Below are 21,863 nucleotides of genomic sequence, written 5' to 3'. Positions count from 1 at the left end.
CTGAGCCCTGTTTCCGCTCTGTGCACTAAGAAAGTGAAAGTGATGATTGCTTAGTCATGTCAGACTCTTGGAGAGCCCATGGACTGTAGTCTGCCAGGCTCCTCTGTCCATGGGATTCTCCAGGCAAGAATACTAGAGTGGGTAGCCATTTCCTTCTCCAGGGGACCTTCCTGGCCCATGGATCAAACCCCAGTCTCCTGCTCTGCAGGCAGATTCTCTACCATCTGAGCTACAAGGTGGGCCCAATAATAAAAATGACAACTTCCATTTCTGGAGCTGAACTCTGTGCCGGTTGCTGTGTATTGGGTGCTGGGCCTGCTTCTATCCACCACAGCATCTCCTTTTCCAGCACAGCGCCTGGCATCAAATTAGTGCTGAATACGTAAGTTGTTAAATAAGTGATTGAATATTCTGAGTGCATAATGCATGTCATCTTGTTTAATTCTTATGATACCTCCATGAGAAGCTGCCTTGACTCCTGCCCAGATGACACGTGGCTCCCTCTTCAGACCTCCCAAGGCTGACCTTGCTTGCCATTGCTTATGCACATGTCCAGCTTAGTCTCTCCAAGGCTGATGGGTTTATCAATACAATAGTATCCTTGGTGAAAACTTGGTGAATGAACTGGAGACTCTAAGAATGAACCAGAGATCTGGTCAGGAGCAGCCAGAAGTGACTCCTCACCCACTGACGTTACTAAAGGGAAGAGGGATTGAAATCAGGCAAATCAGGAGGAGGGCATGAGACAGCCAGCTCCCAAGCTCACCCTAGGATGTTCTCAAAACCCACAATATGCCCAATGCAACTGGGTATACCTTTTGGACTTGGCTTTTCCAGAAGACATCAGAGCTGAGGACAAAATTGGCTTTCTCGGCTAACACTCCATTCCCTTATTATGCTCCTGGTAATATACTGCTTCACCCATGACTTTTTAAAACAATGAAAATGGAAAATTAAAGGGCCCAGCTGCAAGGAGAAAGATGAATGATTGGGACTGCTAAATTTGATTTAATATTCATTTCTGAGTAAATGGGGGAGTGTCGACCTTACCCAGAGCACCCAGAATACAAATTCCTCTTCTTTCCCAAGATTTCAAGGAGCAGAATGGTTGAACAGGCCCCATCAGCCCTTGATTGGTTGGAAAACTTTTCCAATTTGTAAACAAATATATTTAGAAAAAGATTCCCCCACCACCATCCCGGTGGGAGAACTAAGTCAAATTCCTTTCTTCAAGCAAACTCTTTTCAGACATAATTTTCCTTGAATTTCCAAAACCAGACTCTTAACCTTGGCTATCAAGATAGAGTAGCTATAAAGGGACTTGACTGTTCATGAGGAAAACTCCCAGCCTCACTGTCCTTGGGGAATTTGGATTTGCCAGAATCGCTTTTCCCTTGTGACGCAGTTGTTACCATATATGCATTTCTTATCTTTCTAGATTGTCAGCCCCTTGAAGGAAGAGCCCATTAAAACGGTCATCTTTTGCCCTTCCTATTCCCTGGTGCTGCCTGAGTCCCATAAGCTGCCTGGTCCCTTGGTGGTTGTGAGGGTTAAACGAGAAAGTCTACCCCAGGCCTCTGGCAAAGGCAGATTAGCTTGTATTCGTTTGGTGATGGGAAGAGTTAGAATGACCAACTATCCTGGCTTGTCTGGGTCTGAGAGGGTTCCAGGATGGAAGTCTGAGTAAATCAGGATGGGTTGGTCATCCTAGGGGTGGTGTTGACTCTTGAAGGAGGATGACTTGTCAGGCAAGGTGCTGGGTGATCTGAGCGGATTACTCACTGAAATCTCACAACAGCCTTGTGAGCCAGTTATGATTATTCTCATTTTGCAGAGTTATAAAATAAAGCCTTAGGTCATATCCCTTCAGCCGATAGCTCCTTTCCTGTCAAACCCTGACTCTTAAACAAATACAGTACTTAATTGTTGCTTATTGCACTGTGATAAATGGAATGGTTCTCTTTCTCATGCTTCTTTACTTCTCTCTGCATGTACTCTTGCTATTGACCTTAGGTTGGCCATGTGAGTTGAGATTGGCCACGTGACTTGCTTTGGTCAATATCATGAGGACGGAAGTGACAGTGTACCAGAGCCAATCTCAGGACTCCCTTCCATGCTTCAATTCACTCCTGAGCCTCTAAAACCTCCAAGAGAAGGTCAAGCTCCAGCCAACCACCCAGTCCAAGGAGCCTGAGAAACGTAAGGAGCAGAGCTGCCTAGCTGAGTCACACATCTGTCTTGAAAGCAGAGGTGCCCAGACAAGCCCAGCTGACCAGCAGATGAGTTAAGTGACAACATTTCATTGTTTTAGGCTCTTGAGTTTTGAGAAGGTTAGCTAGCAATAGCAAGCTATCCCCCAGCTGGCCATAATCGTATGGATGAGTAGGTTGCTATTGTTCCCAGGGGTGTTTCTGAAGCTGTAGGAGAAGGGAAGAGGAAGGAGGGCGCTCACTACGTGCCTCGTGCAGCAGTGCTCAGTGTTGTCAGATAGTCAACTGTTTGGGTCACGTTACAAGGAATCTGGTTGAGTTGACCCTGAAGCCATCTCAGGCCTCCCTCTTCCTGGGAACAAGGACTTCAGACCCACAAGGCAGTTCTCGGGGAGACAGAGTTAACAGAGGGGCACTCTTTGGTGGTCTTCCCCAGGCTTCATTTTCCACATACACCAGGGGGCACAGCGGCAAGGGCCAGACAGTGAGAGGCAGGAGACTGGAATCCCACTCAGCACTGCCAGGAGCATGTGAGCTCCACCAGGAGCGTGCAGCAGCCCTGTGTAAGGCGGTTTTGCATAAAGATTTTGGCGTCAGACCCTGTTTATATCCTGCTGCCCACCTTGTGAGCTGTGTGACCTCGGGTGAGCTGCTTCCCCTCCCTGACCTTAATTCCCCTCTCTGTAAGAGAGTCATTGTGTAACTCGGATGCAATAAAGTATGGCCTGAGCCTGGTTCAGGGAGGCCCTCAACCAGTGGTGTTTGTTATTACTAATACGGTCCAACTGGTTCGTCTTCTGAAATCAGTCATCTCAAAAGAGCAATCAGTTACTTTCCACAGAGTAAATATTTTTTCTTCTTCTGCATCACTTCAAGCATTCCCTCTTTAATTTTACAGTTGCGTTTACAAAGAGTTATTTACAGTTCGGAGGGACAGGATGGGCTGCCTCCTTGAAATGGTTTCACAGATTCCCTCCGCTTCCTGTTAAGATATTAGCGCCCAGTGACTGCCGCTTTATATAAATGTGCAGCCTCGGCTGTGAACGCGCGCCCTGTAGTAATTGTGAGTTGTCTTGACGCTAATTACATAGGGGAGCCTGTTTAATTGCCAGTTAAATTGACTGTGTGTGTTTTCTCTAATCTGTGTTTCCGGGCAAGTTGGATGACATCAGCTCCTCATTGGACTAAGCAGGAATTTGGGAGACCCAAGGAGCCGGCGCGGGAGGAGGTGAAGCTGGTGGAGGGCAGCCCTAGGGTACGGCGGTGAAAACGACAACATGATGTGTGGTCACTGGGGGACCCAGCCTGGGGTCTCCTGGACACTGAGGCAAGGGAGATGATCTGGATGAAACTTGAGTGTAGCACAGGGCAGATGATAGCTTGGATGTGTCATCAGGACCACCTGATGAGGATCTGCCACAGCCCCTCTGTCCTGGGTGCTCTGTCCCACCCCAGGGCCCCTGCCAAAGCTGGTCCTTCAGCCTGGAGTCCCAGTCCCTGCTACCCATCCTGCTAGCTCCACATCTGGGCACAGTGCCCAGCTACAATGCCACTTCTTCCACAAAGGCTTTCTTGATTTTCCAGTTGGAAGAAAGGGTCCCCTCCAGTGCAGTCCCTCAGGGCTTCTCAGCGTTTTCTTGAGTCCATGCCCATGTTCATCCTTTGATTTAAACGAACTTAGAACCAAGCTGTGAGCTCCCTGAAGAACAGGTCATGCCAGCTACAGACTGAAGTGCTTACTAACAGGAGCTGGGGATCAGGGGAGAAGAGGAGAGACAGAAGGAGGAGTAGGAAGTGGAGGCGTTGGGGGGAGGAGGAGAGGTGACGAAGGAAGGAAAATTGAGGGATAAGATAGTAACTAACACATCTGGAGTGTGGTTGTTGGTGTGTGTGTGTGTGTACGCGCATGCACTAAACACTATCCTAAGTACTTCATCCTCGTTAACTTATTTAATCTGCCCCACCACCCTGAAGTAAGTACCATTCTCATCCCCGCTTCACAGATGAGGAAGCTGAGAACTTTGAGAAGCTAAAGAACTTGTTAACACAGCCTTCCGTGGTAGATCCAGGACCCTGAGCTTTTCACTACTGAGCTAAGCTGTCTTGAAGGAAGGGAGGGAGGGCTGGAGGAGAGAGGCAGGGAGGAGGGAGGGGGAGAGAGAGGAGGAGAGTTGAATTCCATAGCATGAGTTCTCCTGATGTTTAAAAACCTCTCCAGCCTTCCACACACGCTTTCTCCTTAGCTCAAAAGCTAAATTAGAGTGGATTGCACTCTCCTCACTTTAGTAATTTAGATAAAAGTAAAATTTTGTCTGAGAGCAGAAGCAATTATAGTGCGGGTTTTGTGATTAACTTGATTAACACTGTTTCACTCTAAAAATGATCCCCCCTCCCTTTGCTGCCGTACTGTAATCAGAGAGACGTCTTTCAACTGTGCTACAGCTGCTCTTTCTCCCCCTACTCCCCAAAAAGGAGTTTGACATAAATACTTATTAGGGAGGACTCTAGTCTCTGGCTGGAACATTTGAGCGAAGAGGGGGGAATTGTCTCTCTCCACATTAGCATCTGTAGCCGGTTAAAAGGCTGTCGCCAGCTACCCTGTTACTGACAAAGGTCCCAATTATGCAGCAATGAAATATACATATATGATCCAGGAGGGCTTATACATTTTTAATTTTTTTTTCAAAGAGAGTACGTTCAGAGAAAACTCTAATTAGAGATTTCGTTTCTTTAAGAGGAAAATGATATGTGGTTTCAAGAAAAATTATTTGGGGTTATCATCGGGCCATTGTGAATGTTTCCAACTCTGGGGTTTTTGCTCCTAAGCTGAGTGCCAGGGCTGGCTGGGCACTTAGGGAAATACTGAGGTCTGCCTGTGGAGTTCTGAGGTTTGAATCCCAGGTGGGTTTGGGGTGTGGGCTTCCCTCTGCTCTGGGATGCTCCTGTGGATGCTCAGCATTCAGGCTCTCTTCTCTTTCCTCTGATTCGAAGACCAGCTTCCTACCATCTCTGCCTAGTCCTTCCTGATTGTCAGCTGCTGCTTCTAAAATCCCCGCTCTCAGCCAGGCGCTCCACAGAACACTCTTGTTGAAGCAAACCTACCAGCCTAGAGATAGGAGTGACTACTGCCCGCATCACGACAGATCAAGAAATGAGCCTGGGGAGGCAGGAGGAAGGGCACTCACTCGCCTGTCACATGGCTACTCAGTGGTGGAGTCGGATTTGATCCCACACACACTGGCTCCAGAACGCCTGCCTGCTCTCACTTGCTATGCAGATGCCTAGAGAATCACAGAGTGTTACAGTCCAAAGGGACTCTGGAGAAGAGTGAGCACCCCACTCAGCAGTGGAGGAACCCAAGGCACCAGGAGAGGAAGGACCTGTCTAGGGCCACAGATTCTTCAATATGAGATAGGCTCCACGGCCAGATTCCCCACCCCGACCTGCTCCCCTCACATCAGGGCAGCTGTGTCCAACCTTCTTCTGTACTGAACTCTGTAAACTGAACTGTTCCTTCTCCAACCCCAGTTTATATGTAGAAGCTCTAACTGTCCATTGTGACTATGTGCACTGTTCCAGGTTGCCCAGTCATGCCTGACTCTTTGCAACACTATGGGCTATAGCCCTTCAGGCTCCTCTGTCCATGGGATTCTCCAGACAAGAATACTGGGAGGGTTGCCATGCCCTCCTCCAGGGAATCTTCGCGACCTAGAGATCGATCAGGCAGGGTCTTTACCACTAGCGCCACCTGGGAAGATGAAGCCTTAAGGGAGGTTGTTTAGTTGCTCAGTCAAGCCCGACTCTTTGCGACCCCATGGACTACAGCATACCAGGCTTCCCTGTCCTTCAGTTCAGTTCAGTTGCTCAGTCCTGTCCAACTCTTTGCGACCCCATGAACCACAGCACGCCAGGCCTCCCTATCCATCAACAACTCCCAGAGTTTACCCAAACTCATGTCCATTGAGTTGGTGATGCCATCCAACCATCTCATCCTCTGTCATCCCCTTCTCCCCCTGCCCTCAATCTTTCCCAGAATCAGAGTCTTTGCCTCACGTGGCCAAAGTATTGGAGTTTCAGCTTCAACATCAGTCCTTCCAATGAACACCCAGGACTGATCTCCTTTGGGATGGACTGGTTGGATCTCCTTGCAGTCCAAGGGAATCTCAAGAGTCTTCTCCAACACCACAGTTCAAAAGCAGCAATTCTTCGGCGCTCAGCTTTCTTTATAGTCCAACTCTCATATCCATACATGACTACTGGAAAAACCATAGCCTTTGTTAATTTTATGGCTGCAATCACCCTGTCCTTCACCACTTCCCAGAGTTTGCTCAAACGCCATTCACCCATCTGGTCTGGTGTTGTTCCCTTACCCAGGTCTCCTGCATTGTAGACAGACGCTTTACCGTCTGAGCCATAAGCTGTGGCAATTAAGAGAGGTAATTAAGGTTAAATCAGGTCATAAGTGTGGGGCTGTAATCTAGTAGGACCGGTGTCCTTATAAGAAGAGGGAAAGAGGACTTCCCTGGTGGTATAGTGGGAAACATGTTCGATCGCTGGTCCAGGAAGATTCCACATACCACAGAGCAACTAAGCCCATGAGCCACAACTACTGTGAGCCCTCACACTGGAACTCCTGAAGCCCAGGCTCCCTAGAGCCCATGCTCTACAGCAAGAGAAGCCATCGCAGTGAGAAGAGCAGACCTCACTCGCCGCATCTAGAGAAAGTCTGCACACAGCAATGAGGACCCAGTGCAGCCAAAAGTAAATAAATCATTTTTTTTAAAAAAAGAAGGGGAGACACCGGAAGTGGGCACACACAGAGAGAAGGCCAGATGAGGATACAACCAGAAGGACATCTGCAAGCCAGGAAGTGAGGCCTTATCAGAAACCACCTCTGCTGGCACCTTATCTGGGATTTTCAGCCTCCGGAACAGTGAGAACATAAGCTTCTGTTGTTTGAGCCCCCCAGTCTCTGCCATTCTGCACGGCAGCCTGAGCTGACTCAGCCTCTAAGACTTGCTTCCTTCACAGTCATCTGCTTGATGTGGATCAGAACCTGCAGAGGAGGAGGCCCCTTTTTCCAACATCATAAGCTTTTCCTAAAGATGTGTTGGAATGGCTTCTGGGTCATCTCTGGAATCTTCCTGGGATCCTCTGACACCCTTGTATGTGCTAAAGTCCCAAACAGTTCCCCTCTTCCAGGGTCTCTGCAGTTTGTCCAGAGATTCTCACTGAAATCGGCTTCTTGCAAATTTCATGTCACTGACCGGCTCAGATTTTTCAGTGTATCTCCTTCATCACCTACTTATCCTCCACATCAGCAACTGAATCTGGAACTCTAGAGCTCTCGCTACGCCTTTCTCACCCCCATACGCAGTGGCAGTGTCTTCCCAGGGAAGGTCAAGCAGAAGTGATGTCTTGACATATCAGTGAGGGGTACTCTGCAACCAGACAGGGTTCAAATCCTAGCTCAGTCCCCTTGTCAGCTGGGTAGACTCTGCCAGGTTCCTTGACCTTTCTGGGCCTCAATTTCTCCATCTATAAAGCAAGGATGATGATAATTGTGTGGACCTTATGGGGCTGAAGTTACTTTGGGAATGTGTGGAAGGCATGTAGACTAGAACAGGGGTCTCCAAACTCTGCCTTGCGATCTGAGGTGGAGCTGATATAATAATGATAGAAATTAAGTGCACAAGAAATGTAATGCTATTAAACCATCCTGAAGCCATCCCTTTTCACCCTGGTCCATGGAAAAATTGCCTTCCAATAAACCTGGTCCCAAAAGGCTGGGGATTGCTCTAGTCACCAGAGCACAGAGTAAACTCTCCATGTCAGCACAGTCATCGTTACTAAGTCCCTGTATAGGCTGAGCCTGAGCCAAATGAAACAGTCCTTTTTTGGGTAAAGATGGTCACATATCAGCAGTTTCATACATTCCAACCTCATTTCTATCAAGCAGTCAATAGATACTAGATGCTGTGCTTCACAGGCTTCGTAGGTAGCTCAGTGGTAAAGAATCCTGCCAAATGCAGGAGCCTTAAGGAGACATGGATTTGATCCCTCTGTCAGGAAGATCCCTGGAGGAGGAAATGGCAACCCACTCCGGTATTCTTGCCTGGGAAACCCCATGGACAGAGGAGCTAGGCGGGCTACAGTCCATGGGGTCGCAAAGAGTCAGACAAGACTGTGCAAGGAGCAAGAAGCTGATTGTGCTTCACAGGCTCACGTGGGCAAGGGTGTACGGATGGAGGCGGGAGAGGAGGGGGCGGGACCAGCAGTGAACAGAGAACAGGGCGGGAATTTATCCAGGCCTCCTGGTTGCCAGCCTCCTGGGCACACAGATGGTCACTCACCAGTCAGAGCCATGTCTCTGAACCCCAAGTGCAGCTCTCTCTGCACTGCACCTCCCTCCTCACTCCAAGATGGAGGCAGGCAGCCTGCGGCTGGAGGGATGGAGGCGAGCAGAATCCAGCCTCCTCGTCTGTGTCTCACCATCCTGGAGGAGTCCACAGGGGTCTACCTCCGCCACAAGGGCCCTTTGGCCTCATCGGCCCCCTCCCATCCAGCCCTCAGCTGGCCTCCTGATTTCCCATCCTGTGCCACCAGCTTCCTTCCTGCCTTTCCTGGGGCGGGCTCAGGCCTGGCACCACTCCAAAACGGCTTAATCAGAATAAATCCCGAGAAAGCACATGTATTATTTATTCCAGCAAAGGTTAAATAATTTGATGAATTTCCCAGGACGCTGCCGGAATGCTGATGGCCTCTTGGAAAAAATACATACACGCACATACATAAACAACAACAACAAAAAAACAATAACAAATTTCCCTCTCTCTCTCCACACACACACACACACACACACACACACACACGGTAGCTACTGTCACTTGCCCCATGGCTCACACTGGAGACAGAGTGGGCAGCCCTCCACGACACTGGCATGGGGGCCAGGACGAGACATAGATTTTCTTCCTCACTGACTGGAGATGACAGCTCCACCCCTGGCCTCGCTGGTGTGATGCATTATCTGTAGCTGACTATGCCTTTGATTTTGCAAATGGCCACGGACAGCCTATTGATTTACAGGCCCAAATGATGGGCTTGCCTGAAGTGGGTTTGTTAAGGAGCTCCTTGCACTTGGGACTCTAGGGCTGTTGGGATCGAGGAAGGGGCTTTCAGGGAGATGGGAAGGCCTGGAGAGAAACCCCTGCCTGGAGATGGTGGGTGACAGGGTTCTTCTAGCCCATGGCTGCCATGCCAGATTGGCTCACCTAAGCCAAGTGGGGAAAGCCAGGAAAATAGAGATGACTCTGAGCACATACTAGGCGTCCTTGTCTGCCTCCTTGTCCTCCTAGTCTTCCTCCCCTCCTTCCCTTCTTCCTCCTCTTTCCCTCCATCCTCCCCTTCGTCCTCCTGCCTATCATCAGGACTGCCATTCACCTAGCACTTACATGTGCCCAACCTGAGGCTGAGTGTTTTATGTTCATCACATCCTAAGAGTCTCCCAACAGCCCCAATGAGTTGGGCACTTGCATTTAAATCTCCATTTAAGAGATAAATAGCCCCAGAGAGGTTTAGTGAGTTGGCCAAAAGGCACAGAACCAGTGGGTAGAGCCAGACTTCTCTGCTCCTCTGGGCACCAGGCTTTCATTCTCTCCTCTCTGCCATGTGGATGGAGCAGAAAGAGCTTGGGCTCCGAAGGCAGGTGATCGAGGGGGCCTATGCACATGCAGCTCTCTGCTGCTCATGCTCAGGCGGCGCCCGGCACAGACTAAGCGCAGTTGCACTGTTTTCCACCATCATTCTCTCTGTTCTGCTTCTAATTAGTAGCCACACCCCCACTAGCTTGGATAATGAGCCCTTCTCGACAAATGCTTCTTTACCATGTGAATTCATTCAATACCTAGTCCCCAAACAACCCATTTTATGGACAAGGAAAACGAGGTCTGGAAAAACCAGTTTCTGCTGGTTTCAGAGCATCCCTCTGGGAGGCAGCAGAAGTGGGAGCAAAGGGCACTGTCCTTGGGTCACACGCACGGGGACAGAAATCATGGCTCTGGGCAATGTAGGGCTGGATCAGGCACTTGCAGCTCCAGCTCTCTGACCTTTAGCTTCTCATCTTTAGTAGGGGAAAAAATGGGGAATACACAACCTATGTTACAGAGTTTTTCCTGCCATGGCCCTGGCACTGGGCACTTTACAGGCATTTTTAGACTTGATCCCGTGTCAAGTCTTGAAGCCTGGTGTCTGGTGCTCAGCACGCAGCGGCAGTCACTGTTATCCAGCTGAGCTGTCCTCCCTGCCATGCGGAGCCTCCGCTGTCCTAAAAGGCAGCTCCCTCCCTCCGCCTCCTTTAAGCCCTGCCTCCTGTTTAACCCCATTATCCTGACACAACACAATGCCCTGCCTCACCCCACTCTCCCTTCGAAATGAAACCTGGTTCTGATTTTCTGCTCCAGTGTGGCCTCTTCTCTTTCACTTATCAATTCTTTGTACATGACCCTGAAGACCATCCCTTGGTTTGAGCCTGCTGTCCTCAAGGGCACTGCCTTCTGTTCCCCTTTATTTACTGCTCTGTTCCCTGGCAAAAGAACAGTCTGTCTTCCTTTGATTTCCCTGGATGGCATGGGGATGGAGGTCAACAGACCTTGAAGTGGAGGCTTCATAAACCTCCCTGAGACTGGACATTCCTTGAGGCAGACCAGGTTTCTGTTCACCTCTGTGTCTCCAGCACCTTTAGTAGGGCTCAGCACACAGTAGGTGGACCAAGCACAAAGTAGGTATGCAGAAAATGCTTGCCACGCCCCAAGCTAGACCTGGATCCAGGACCTTGGCAGGATTCCTGCAACCGTTAATCTTCTCAAACATCCTACCCCAAACTCAGAAGATGTGATTTCTAATATTGAAAACATACGCAGAAGTCATTTCAGGATGTGGTCGCTCTGTGTGTGTGTCAGTCACAAATATTTCTGAGAGCCATGTGGGGGCAGGGCTGAATATTAATCCATTGATTACGCAATGAGGACTGCAGCTCACGGAGAAGCATCGACACCTGTGGAGGCCTCTTCTCCATGCTCTCAGCCGCTCATGAAAGCTGGGAGGAAGCAGTGAGAAAGCAACCAAGATGGTTCAGTTCAGTTCAGTTGCTCAGTCGTGTCCAACTCTTTGTGACCCCATGGACTGCAGCACACCAGGCCTTCCTGTCCGTCACCAACTCCCGGAGTCCACCCAAACTCATGTCCATTGAGTCGGTGATGCCATCCAACCATCTCGTCCTCTGTTATCCTCTTCTCCTGCCCTCAATCTTTCCCAGCATCAGGGTCTTTTCAAATGAATCAGTTCTTCGCATCAGGTGGCCAAAGTATTGGAGTTTCAGCTTCAGCATCAGTCCTTCCAATGAATATTCAAGACTGATTTCCTCCAAGATGGTTATGGAACCCCTAACTCTGGGTGAATAACATGTATTCAGATTTCCATCCATCCATCCATCCATTCATTAGTTCATCTATCCATCCATTCATTTATCCATCCACCCATCCATCCAACCATTTATCCACTCATTCATCCATCCATCCTTAAGATAGATAATGGGTCAACCACAGTCCCCACTTGACACAGTGCATTGGTCTTAATTTTTCAAAAAGATTATAGCACCTTTACATTAGTCAGCTTGGGCTTTCATAACAAATACCATAAACTGGATGGCTTAAACAACAGAAATGTCTTTTTCACATTCTGGAGGCTGGAAGTCTCAATCAGAATGCCAACAAGGCTGATTTCTGGTGCTTTCTTCCTGGCTCACAGATGGCCACCTTCTCTATGTGTGTTTACATAGCCTTTCCTCTGTGCATGAGTATGGAGAGAAAAAGAGATCTCTTTCTCCTCTTCATATAAGGCCACCAATTCTATTGGGTTAGGACCTCTTCCTTATGATCCTATATTTAACCTTAATCACCTTCTAAACCCCCTCTCTCCAAATACAGTCACATTGGTGATGACAGCTTCAACATGTGACTCTGACTTTGGGAGAACACAGTTTATAGCATAGTATCCATAACAATCCTTCAGTACTGAAGCATCTTCTCCTGAACTCACAGCCTAGCAGGACACCAGTGAAAAATATGTTAGTCTACTATTCAACCTGGACAAGTTCTGTCCCAAATACTTAAAACTGGGAGTAAGACAGACAGGATAGACTACTCTAAGTGTCAGACAGATGTAGATTTGATTCCAGGATCTGTCACTCAACTGGCTGAGGGACAGCATTTAAACTCCAAGCATCTTAGTTTCTCCTTTGGTGAAATGGAGAAAATCACACAGTATGAGATTCTCCTCATTGATTGCACAGCAGAATTCCTGGAACTGAGTAGGTATTTAACAAATAGTAAATCTATTATTCAGGGGGTCCAGGTCTAGGAAAGAGCATTTCATAAAGGGGAGAGGCAGCTGAGTGTAATAATTAAGAAAGAGGGCTCTAGAGCCAGGCTCCTGAGGGTTAAATCCTAGCCCTTCCTCTTTGTCAGTGAATGGACTGGGGCCCATGCCTCAGTTTCCTTATCTGGAAAAATGAAACCAAGAGCAGCAGCTATCTCATAGCACTGTCCAGTCGGTTCAGTTCAGTCACTAAACCATGTCCGACTCTTTGCTACCCTGTGGACTGCAGCACACCAGGCTTCCCTGTCTATCACCAACTCCCGGAGCTTACTCAGACTCATGTCCATTGAGTCAGTGATGCCATCCAACCATCTCATCTTCTGTCATCCCCTTCTCCTCTCACCTTCAATCTTTCCCAGCATCAGGGTATTTTCCAATGAGCCAGTTCTTCGCATCAGGTGGCCAAAGAATTGGAGTTTCAGCTTCAGCATCAGTCCTTCCAATGGATATTCAGGACTGATTTCCTTTAGGCTGAACTTATTGGATCTCCTTGCAGTCCAAGGGACTCTCAAGAGTCTCCTCCAACACCACAGTTCAAAAGCATCAATTCCTTGGTGCTCAGCCCACTCCAGTACTCTTGCCTGGAAAATCCCATGGACGGAGGAGCCTGGTGGGCTGCAGTCCATGGGGTCTCTAGGAGTCGGACACGACTGAGTGACTTCACTTTCACTTTTCACTTTCATGCATTGGAGAAGGAAATGGCAACCCACTCCAGTGTTCTTGCCTGGAGAATCCAAGGGACAGGGTAGCCTGGTGGGCTGCCGTCTATGGGGTCACACAGAGTTGGATACTACTGAACTGATTTAGCAGCAGCAGCAGCAGCAGCAGCTTTCTTTATAGTCCAACTCTCATATCCATACATGACCACTAGAAAAACCACAGCTTTGACTAGCCTGATCTTTGTTGGCAAAGTAACGTCTCTGCTTATGAATATGCTGTCTAGGTTGTTCATAGCATTTCTTCCAAGGAGTAAGCGTCTTTTAATTTCATTGCTGCAGTCACCATCTGCTGTGATTTTGGAGCCCCAAAAAATAAAGTCTCTCACTGTTTCCATTATTTCCCCATCTATTTGCTATGAAATGATGGGACTGGATGCCACGATCTTAGTTTTCTGAATGTTGAGTTTAAGCCAACTTTTTCACTCTCCTCTTTCACTTTCATGAAGAGGCTCTTTAATTCTTATTTGCTTTCTACCATAAGGGTGGTGTCATCTGCATATCTGAGGTTATTGATAGTTCTCCCTGCAATCTTGATTCCAGCTTGTGCTTCATCCAACCAAGCATTTTGCATGATGTACTCTGCATATCAGTTAAATAGGCAGAGTGGCAATATACAGCCTTGACATAGTCCTTTCCTGATTTGGAACCAGTCTGTTGTTCCATGTCCAGTTCAAACAGTTGCTTCAGGAGGCAGGTCAGGTGGTCTGGTATTCCCATCTCTTGAAGAATTTCCCACAGTTCTTGGTGATCCACACAGTCAAAGGCTTTGGCCCATGCTCAGTAAATCTTTAATCCAATTTTCTGTTGATGGGCAGGGCTGTGTTCCCTCCCTGTTGTTTGACCTGAGGCCAAACTATGGTGGAGGTAATGAAGACAACGGAAACCTCCTTCCAAAGGTCCCACTCACGCACTGCTGCACTCAGTGCCCCTGACCCTGCAGCAGGCCACAGCCTACCACGCCTCCACTGGAGACTCTTGGACACTCACAGGCAGGTCTGGGTCAGTCTCTTGTGGGGTCGCTGTTCCATTCTCCTGGGTCCTGGTGTGAACAAGGTTTTCTTTGTGCCCTCCAAGAGTCTGTTTCCCCAGTCCTGTAGAAGTTCTGTAATCAAATCCCACTCGTCTCCAAAATCAAATTCCCTAGGGGTTCTCAGTCCCTTTGCCAGATCCCTAGGTTGGGAAATCTGTTGTGGGTCCTAGAACTTTCTAACAGTGTGAGAATTTCTTTGGTATAATTGTTCTACAGTTTGCAGATCGTCTGTTCCATGGGGTTAATGGCAACCTCCTCTAAGAGGGCTTACACCACAGGCCGTCTGACCCAGGCAGCTGCACCCAGAGCCCCTGCCCCTGAAGCGGGCCACTACTGACCCATATTTCTGCAGGAGACTCAAACACAGGTCTGGTTCAGTCTCTGTGGGGTCTCCTAACATAACACTGTTAGGACTTTATTCCTTTTGTTCTTAATGTATTTATTTATTTATCTATTTGGTTGCATCGGGTCTTAGTTACAGCATGCAGGATCTAGTTCCTTGACCGTGGATCAAATCTGGGCCCCTGCATTGGAAGTGAGGAGTCTTATCCACCTCTCCACTGGGGAAGCCCCAATACTTATTCTTAGGACAAAGGAAAAATAAAAATATTGACTATAATTATTTGAGAACCAAGGAATTGTGACTAATCTCCAGAGGGCCCTATTGCATACCCTGAGATGCATTTAATGTATCATAATTTTTATCAACTGACACCACTGGCTATTGTGAAAGATGGACTGTGTCCCCATGACTTTCCTCCGCCCACAACTTACAGGTGAACTGTGCCTGGGACAGGGGCACAGGCCCTGGGGCTGATCCCTCTAAGCACACCAGGTCCTGCTAACCAGTGGGACCAGGCCCCAGTGGGAAGATAAGATTGGAGAGACTGCATGCTGTTCCCCCTGTTTAATTACCGCTTCCTTAATTGAGCCACAAGTGGTGTTTGTGCTGCCATCAAACCCGTGAGGACCTTGTCATTTACGTGAATGACTCTCCATGGAGTGACAGCTCCAAAATGTGGGATGTTCTGTTTGTACCAGTTTTAACAAAGTGGCGGGCTTTGGCTACAGATTTCCTTCTTAACACGTGCCCTGGGAGTTGCTCAAGGGGCTGGTGTTTCCTTTACAGAGAATGACATGAAACAGACTGGAGTGCTAGGGTCACAGGACCTGGAGCCGTGGAACCTTAGAGGCATGGAGCCACGGAGGCCCTCCCGTCTGCTGCCCTGATGCTCCCAGAGATGGTGAACTTTTTCTTCTAAGGCAGCCCATTCCCTGTTGAGACTCCTGACTTCTAGGGAGGCCTCCCTTGCTCATTAAGCTCCACCATGCGTTTCACTGCTGTGAGCTGAGTCCCTGGGAATAGTCATATCTGGAAAGGCAGCTGGAATGGGAGAAGTTGGAGGGACCAGGATCCATTGAGACTCGCTTCCTTTCTGTTAAGTGAATAGCTAATTGTTGAGACTTTCTGTGGGCCTGCGGCTTGTGCTGGCAGCTACAGGGGGGACAAAAAGAGGTTCCAACTGCCCTTTGCCCTTGAAAAATTCACCCTCAAGCTGGCAAGGGCTGTAACATAGAACAATAGTGGGGAGATGGGGCATACAAGAGAATTAAGAATTAGGTCTAGGGGCATGTATTCTACATGCAACCAGGAAAGGAAGGCAGAGAGGGCTTTCTGAAGGAGGAAGGGTCTCATGATCTGGACCCAAAGGATGAGCATGGTGAGGAAGGGTGGGGGAGGAAGAGCAGCAAAGGGAACGGACAACCCCTCCTGCCCTCGGTGGGTCAAACACAGCCATAGCCTGTTCACTCTCCCCTCACACCCCCACTCCCAAGGCCCTGGGCCAGCTTGCCGCCCAGGAGAAGGCTGTGTCTGCAGAGGTTCCCACTTATTTATTTATTTTTTCCGTTTATGAAAAGATAATTCAGGAGACATTATTTCAATCAGACCCCTACGCAGTTTAGGAATGCTAATGCTTCCTCTATTAAAAAGGTGTGGAATAATTAGGATGCTGATGAAGACTGGGGGCAAACTCTGGAGAAATCCATTACCCAGTGCTCAATGCTTTTCCTGTCCCCTCTGTATCCCCGAGTGACAAATTAACACGTAACAGAACAACGGCTGCTCACACTTACGGCACGTTTAGCTCAGACTGGAAGCTACGTTTTTTAGAAAATGAAGACTTTCGTGGATCAAACTGGAAACAATTTGAGATTGCAGAAAGGAGTCAGAGGAGGGTAAGCAACATGTAGATTCAGGGTGAGCATAGCCATAGAGCAGCTAGGCAGTACAACCAGCGCTGGATTTGGGGGAAGAGGTCCTGGTTTTAGCCCCGCGTTCTCACAGTGTGACCTTTGGATGCCACAATCTGGGGACAGGGGAAGAGTGAGCCTCATTAGAAGGAAGAAATAAGGAAAGACTTCAAAGAAACATAAAAATAATAGTAATTAGCATTCACTGAATGATTTTTATGAGTCAGGCACTGTTCAGAGGGTTTCCGTACAAGTTAATTTAGCACTGACATCAATTCCCTTGAGGTAGGTACTGTTATTATCCCATTTTAGAGATGAAGAGATTGAGGCACAGAAGGCACAAGTGAGCTGTTAGATGGCAGGATAGAAATCTGAACTTAGATATACTGTGGATGGCATCTGATGGTGTCAAAGCCAGAGTTATGAAGGTACAAGGATCGTCTGAGGGACTACTCAGAACAGGGAGTGTGGGCCCAGCTTGTGAAGGACCTTAAAAAAAAACGGGTGGTATGGGTTGAATTGTGTCCACCAAGAGATGCTGCAGTCCTAATGCCTCGCCCCTGTGAGTGTGAGCTTATTTGGATACAGGGTCCTTGAAGAAGATCCAGTTAAGATGAAGTCATGAAAGTGGGCCCTAATTCAATATGACTAGTGTCATTATAAAAAGGGGGAATTTGGAAGCAGAAACAGACATGCATAGAGAGAGGGTGATGGGAAGACACAGGGAGAATGCCATCATCAAGCCAAGGATTGCTAGAGTCTACTGACGCTGGGAGAGGGTAACAGACAGAATCTCCCTCACAACCCTGAGAAGGAACCAACTCTGCCAGCACCTTGATCTTGGATTTCTAGCCTCCAGAACCCTGAGACAATGCAGTTCTTTTCCTGAAGCTGCCCAGTTTGTGGTACTTTGTAGCTGAAGCCCCAGGAAACTAACACAACAGAGAAAGGAGATGGGTCTCAGGGACCGAGGCAATCGGGAGCTATTGCAGATTTCTGAGCAAGAAGATCATACATGATTAGCATCTTTAAAAGATGACTCCAGTGGTGTATATAGCCAGGGTCTTGAAGGGTAGAAGTGCTGGAGGCAGAAGAGTTGCTATTGTCATGTGTGAGATGATCTGTGTGGAGATCGTTGCGGGGTGGGGGTGGGGGTGTGGAGCAGGAACCGTGGGATTGTCAACAGGACTGGGACAGTATCCCCTTTCAGGGCTGCAATAATAATGACGTTAAATAACTGTATTCACTAAATCAACTGCCCACTTTCATCGCTTCATCCCCAGGGGAGACTGAAATGCTCTGAGTTAATATCTAAAAGGAAAAAAAAATGGAACTCAGGGATCAAACAACTTTTTTGATGAGGGAAGTGTTATTTCTACCAAGCTAAGACATCAAAGCCTGTGAATGGTGCTTTTTAGGTAATATTAAAGTGGGCTCTAAATAGTGTTTGAATATTTCTCTGCTTTTCCCAGGGATCACAGACAGTCTCTCTTAGAGGAAGAACACCAGCGATGCCCCAAGCCAGCCTCAGCTCCAGGAGGACCTGTGGGTTTTCCTGGGAATGTAACACTTGTGTAAATACGGCTTAAATTTCTTTTTGTATTTACCAGCCCCAGCATTAAAATTTATTGTTTTAGGCATAACATGAATTTCTGTAGATTAAATTAGCTAAAAGCCTGACAAACAATTCAGCTGTATTTTGACAGTTCTAGTCACAGGGATAGCCACTGCATCAGGAGATATATCTGTAATATGGCAAAGTCACCTATTGAGTGAGTTTTTGAGAAGCAAATGCCGTTTCCACATTGATTCTTATTATTAATGACAGATGGCTTTTCCAATCTGCTTGTAATAGCCAGTTTTTACTGTGTAACAAACTACCCCAAGACCTAGGGGCTTATAACAACTATTTTATTACCGCTTATGAATCTATCGGACAACCAGGTAGTTCTGCAGTTAGCTGGAGGGACGGCTGGGGGGCTGGAGGGCCTGACATGGCCTCTGCCACACGCTGGCCAGAGTGAGCAGGGGAAAATTAGCTACATGACTCTTCCATCCAGCAGGCTGATCTGGGCTCACACGGTCATAGTTTTAGGGTTCCCAAGTGACTTTTTCAAACCTCCGCTTGTACCACATGTGCCCGTGCCCACTGGGCAAAGCAAATCACATGACCAGCCCTGATTCTGAGGTGGAGTCTGCCTCTGGATGGGAGGAGAGTTAATGTCACTTTGGAAATGAGCATGCCTACAAGGATGGGATGGGAGGGGAGGGATTTGGGGCCAATTTTGTGATCTACCACACCCCTCCTCCTAAAATAAAGAAGGCTAGAATATTTTAAAGGACTCTGTGCTAGGATCTTTATAATTTGTATTTAATCAGAGAAATTAGGTAACTTTCTCAAGGTCACACAGGGAGTTATTACTGGAGACAAAAGTCAGGTTCAAGACTGCTTAAACCTAAATCTTATGCTAATTTTCACTACTGCTTTCTGTCTTCCAGCTATGGAGTTGAATTTGTTATTTGGGGGTTTGGAAATCACATTATTATTACAGTTCTCACTGTATTCTAGTCAGTATTTTCTATTCTGTTTTCTCCATTGTTAGTCATCCAACCTCCACTTGCCTACCTCTCGTGACGGGGAGCTCACTATCTATCTTGACAGCTTAATTAATAGTTAAAAGCTCAATCTCTTACAAATTTCCTTTAAGTCAAAATGGGATGCTGAAAAACCTGGATGAGAATGAGGGGACTTGACAAGTGAAGCTTTGTGTAAGTTTTCTTTTCTATTCTGAAATCTACAGTGTATCTTTTTCAGTTTCCAGGTTTTGTATTGTGATTTATCTTTGTTCTGCATGATTTGGAAATTGCCATTTTCATGGGAAAAAATGAACACAGGAAACTTTTGATTAACAAGGTGAGGCTCTTTTTCCTTAAGGAAAATGAAGATAAGAAAATAAATGCTTAAAAAACAGGTGCAATTATAACCATCTCCCTGGGACTCCTACGGTCATTTCCTTGTGATTATCTCTGATAGAGGTATTCTGTGAAGGCAGGTGCTGTGAAGAATATGATGTTCACAGATTCATTCATTCATTCATCAAATACTGAAAAGAGCTTACTGTAGTCCAGACGCTCCGTCGAATAAACTAGGGGGCTAACTAATTTTACACAGCCACTCAAGGCTTTCAGAGTCTAGAAGGGAAATAAGGAAGATGAATCTAACCAGAGAGGGAAAGTGCCAGAGACCTGTCAATGGTACAAAGTGAAGTAGGATCCTAGGGATGAGGGTGAGGGTAGAGGTGGGAATGATCATATCTGGGTGGGGGAGTTCATTCTGGGTCCTTTCCCTTCTTCTGAAGGCAGAAAACTGCTCATTAACACCCTGCATCAGAAATCATTAAACCTAGCTCTTCAGGGATATCCTCTGAAAATCCCTCCAACAAAAAAAGCACACAGCGTGAGGTCTTGAAAGTCAAATCTGTTCCTATGCAAATTCAAAACTCAAAAGGATGAGCAGCCCTGTGGTCAGCCTCCTATGGATGGAAGGAGCCATTCTGGGTGGCGGTGATGTCAGGAAAATCAGTAACAGAGCTGGGGCACTCCTCGGGCTTCTAGAACTTCCTCCCTGCAGATGGTTTCAGATGTTCTCTCAATAAAAATTACCACTGGGCAAACACAAATAAACTTAACGGATTTAACTGACAGAGTTAAACAAGCAGAAGATAGGATTTCTCTTAATGAGAATAAACTACTTGCATATGAAAAAGATTTAAAACTGAGGATCCAATAACTCACCAGAAACTTGGAACAGATTCACAGCATTGGGGGAAAACAACGACCAGGCAGAAAAACTCTGTCTGGAAGCTGGCTGGGCGCTGCAGAAAAGCCAAGCTGAAGAGGTCGGGGCAGTGGAAAAGGCCCACATGATGATGCGGAATGGGCCTGCCCTGGACTCCAGCCCCTGGGGCTGACTGGCAGACCAGTAGACCCCAGGATAGGGTTTGAAGTAAGGGCGATTGAATTAAGCCTGTGCTTTTGAAAGATCTGATTCCCTGCATCAGTGAAGGCAAGAAGGGGGCTGAGAGGTGATACAAATCCAGGTTTATGAATAACGTCACCCACTGTCTAGCTGGATGAACTTGACCCTCATCTTGCCATTTGGAACTGTGGATAATGATGCCTCTCCCAGATTCTGTGTGAGAATTCTATAAGAAAATACTCATGTACTCTGTTCGTTTAGCACATTTCCTGAGACTCTCCTCTGAGCCAGGTACTGCTCGCAGCACTGGATATGCAGCAGTAGCCAAGACTGATGTGACTCTGCTCTCGCCGTTATGTTCTAGTGACCTTAGATTCTAATGTGATTGTCTGAATTTTAGGGGTTGCAAAAGTTTTCTGCAATTGTCTAAATTTTCTTACTGCAATTAACAGAAACCCAGCCCGCTTAAGGAATTGGTTAAGGAACTGATCGTTTCCTATGGTTCAGAGAGTAATGGGGTAGCCCACTGTAGCTGAGGAAGAGCTGTAGGGACCTGGAACTGAGGACTGAATTCTGAACCACCATGACTCCCTCTCCATCTGTCTTTTAGTCTCTGTTTGTTTCTGCCTTTCTGAATGTTGGCTTCTTTCTCTCCTATTGCAGACAGGCCTTTGCAACATAGTAGGGATAGGGCCACCAGCAGCCCCTGTTTAGCATCCCAACAAAGAAAGTGCTTCCTTCTCCCAGCATCTGCATGGCAATCCCAGAGAAGGTCCCTTCAGACCCTGCTTCGATCACGTTTCCACCTCTTGAACTAATTAATCACTGTTAACAAGAATATGGAGAACCGTGATTGGCCAGGCTTGGATTATGTGGCCACTGGCTGGGGTTTACTGGGTATCATAATCAATGGCTCTACCAGAAACACATGAAGAGAAGCAGGAATGTTCCCCAACAGGAGGGAAACAAGGAGACAAAAACAGCGCGTGTCCCACCATATAAGGTACTTAACTTAGAGCCTGGCAGGTATTAAGTTGATAAGGAGTAGCCAGAAGTTATGATAGTACTCAAGAAGGACTGGGGGGAAACCCAGATTTTCTTTATCCATTTTGCTTATGAGCAAACTGAAGCCCAGAGAAGGAAAGGCCTATCTTAGGAACAGAGATGCAGTCTACTGTGGAAAACCCAGTTCATAATCTCAGATTTCCCCCTTTAACTAGCTGAGTTACCTGCAGTGA

This window comes from Bos indicus x Bos taurus, chromosome 8 (assembly GCF_003369695.1).
Source record: "Bos indicus x Bos taurus breed Angus x Brahman F1 hybrid chromosome 8, Bos_hybrid_MaternalHap_v2.0, whole genome shotgun sequence".
Lineage (NCBI taxonomy): Eukaryota > Metazoa > Chordata > Mammalia > Artiodactyla > Bovidae > Bos > Bos indicus x Bos taurus.
The sequence above is the reverse complement of the archived record's forward strand: the minus strand, read 5'-3'. Positions refer to the sequence as shown.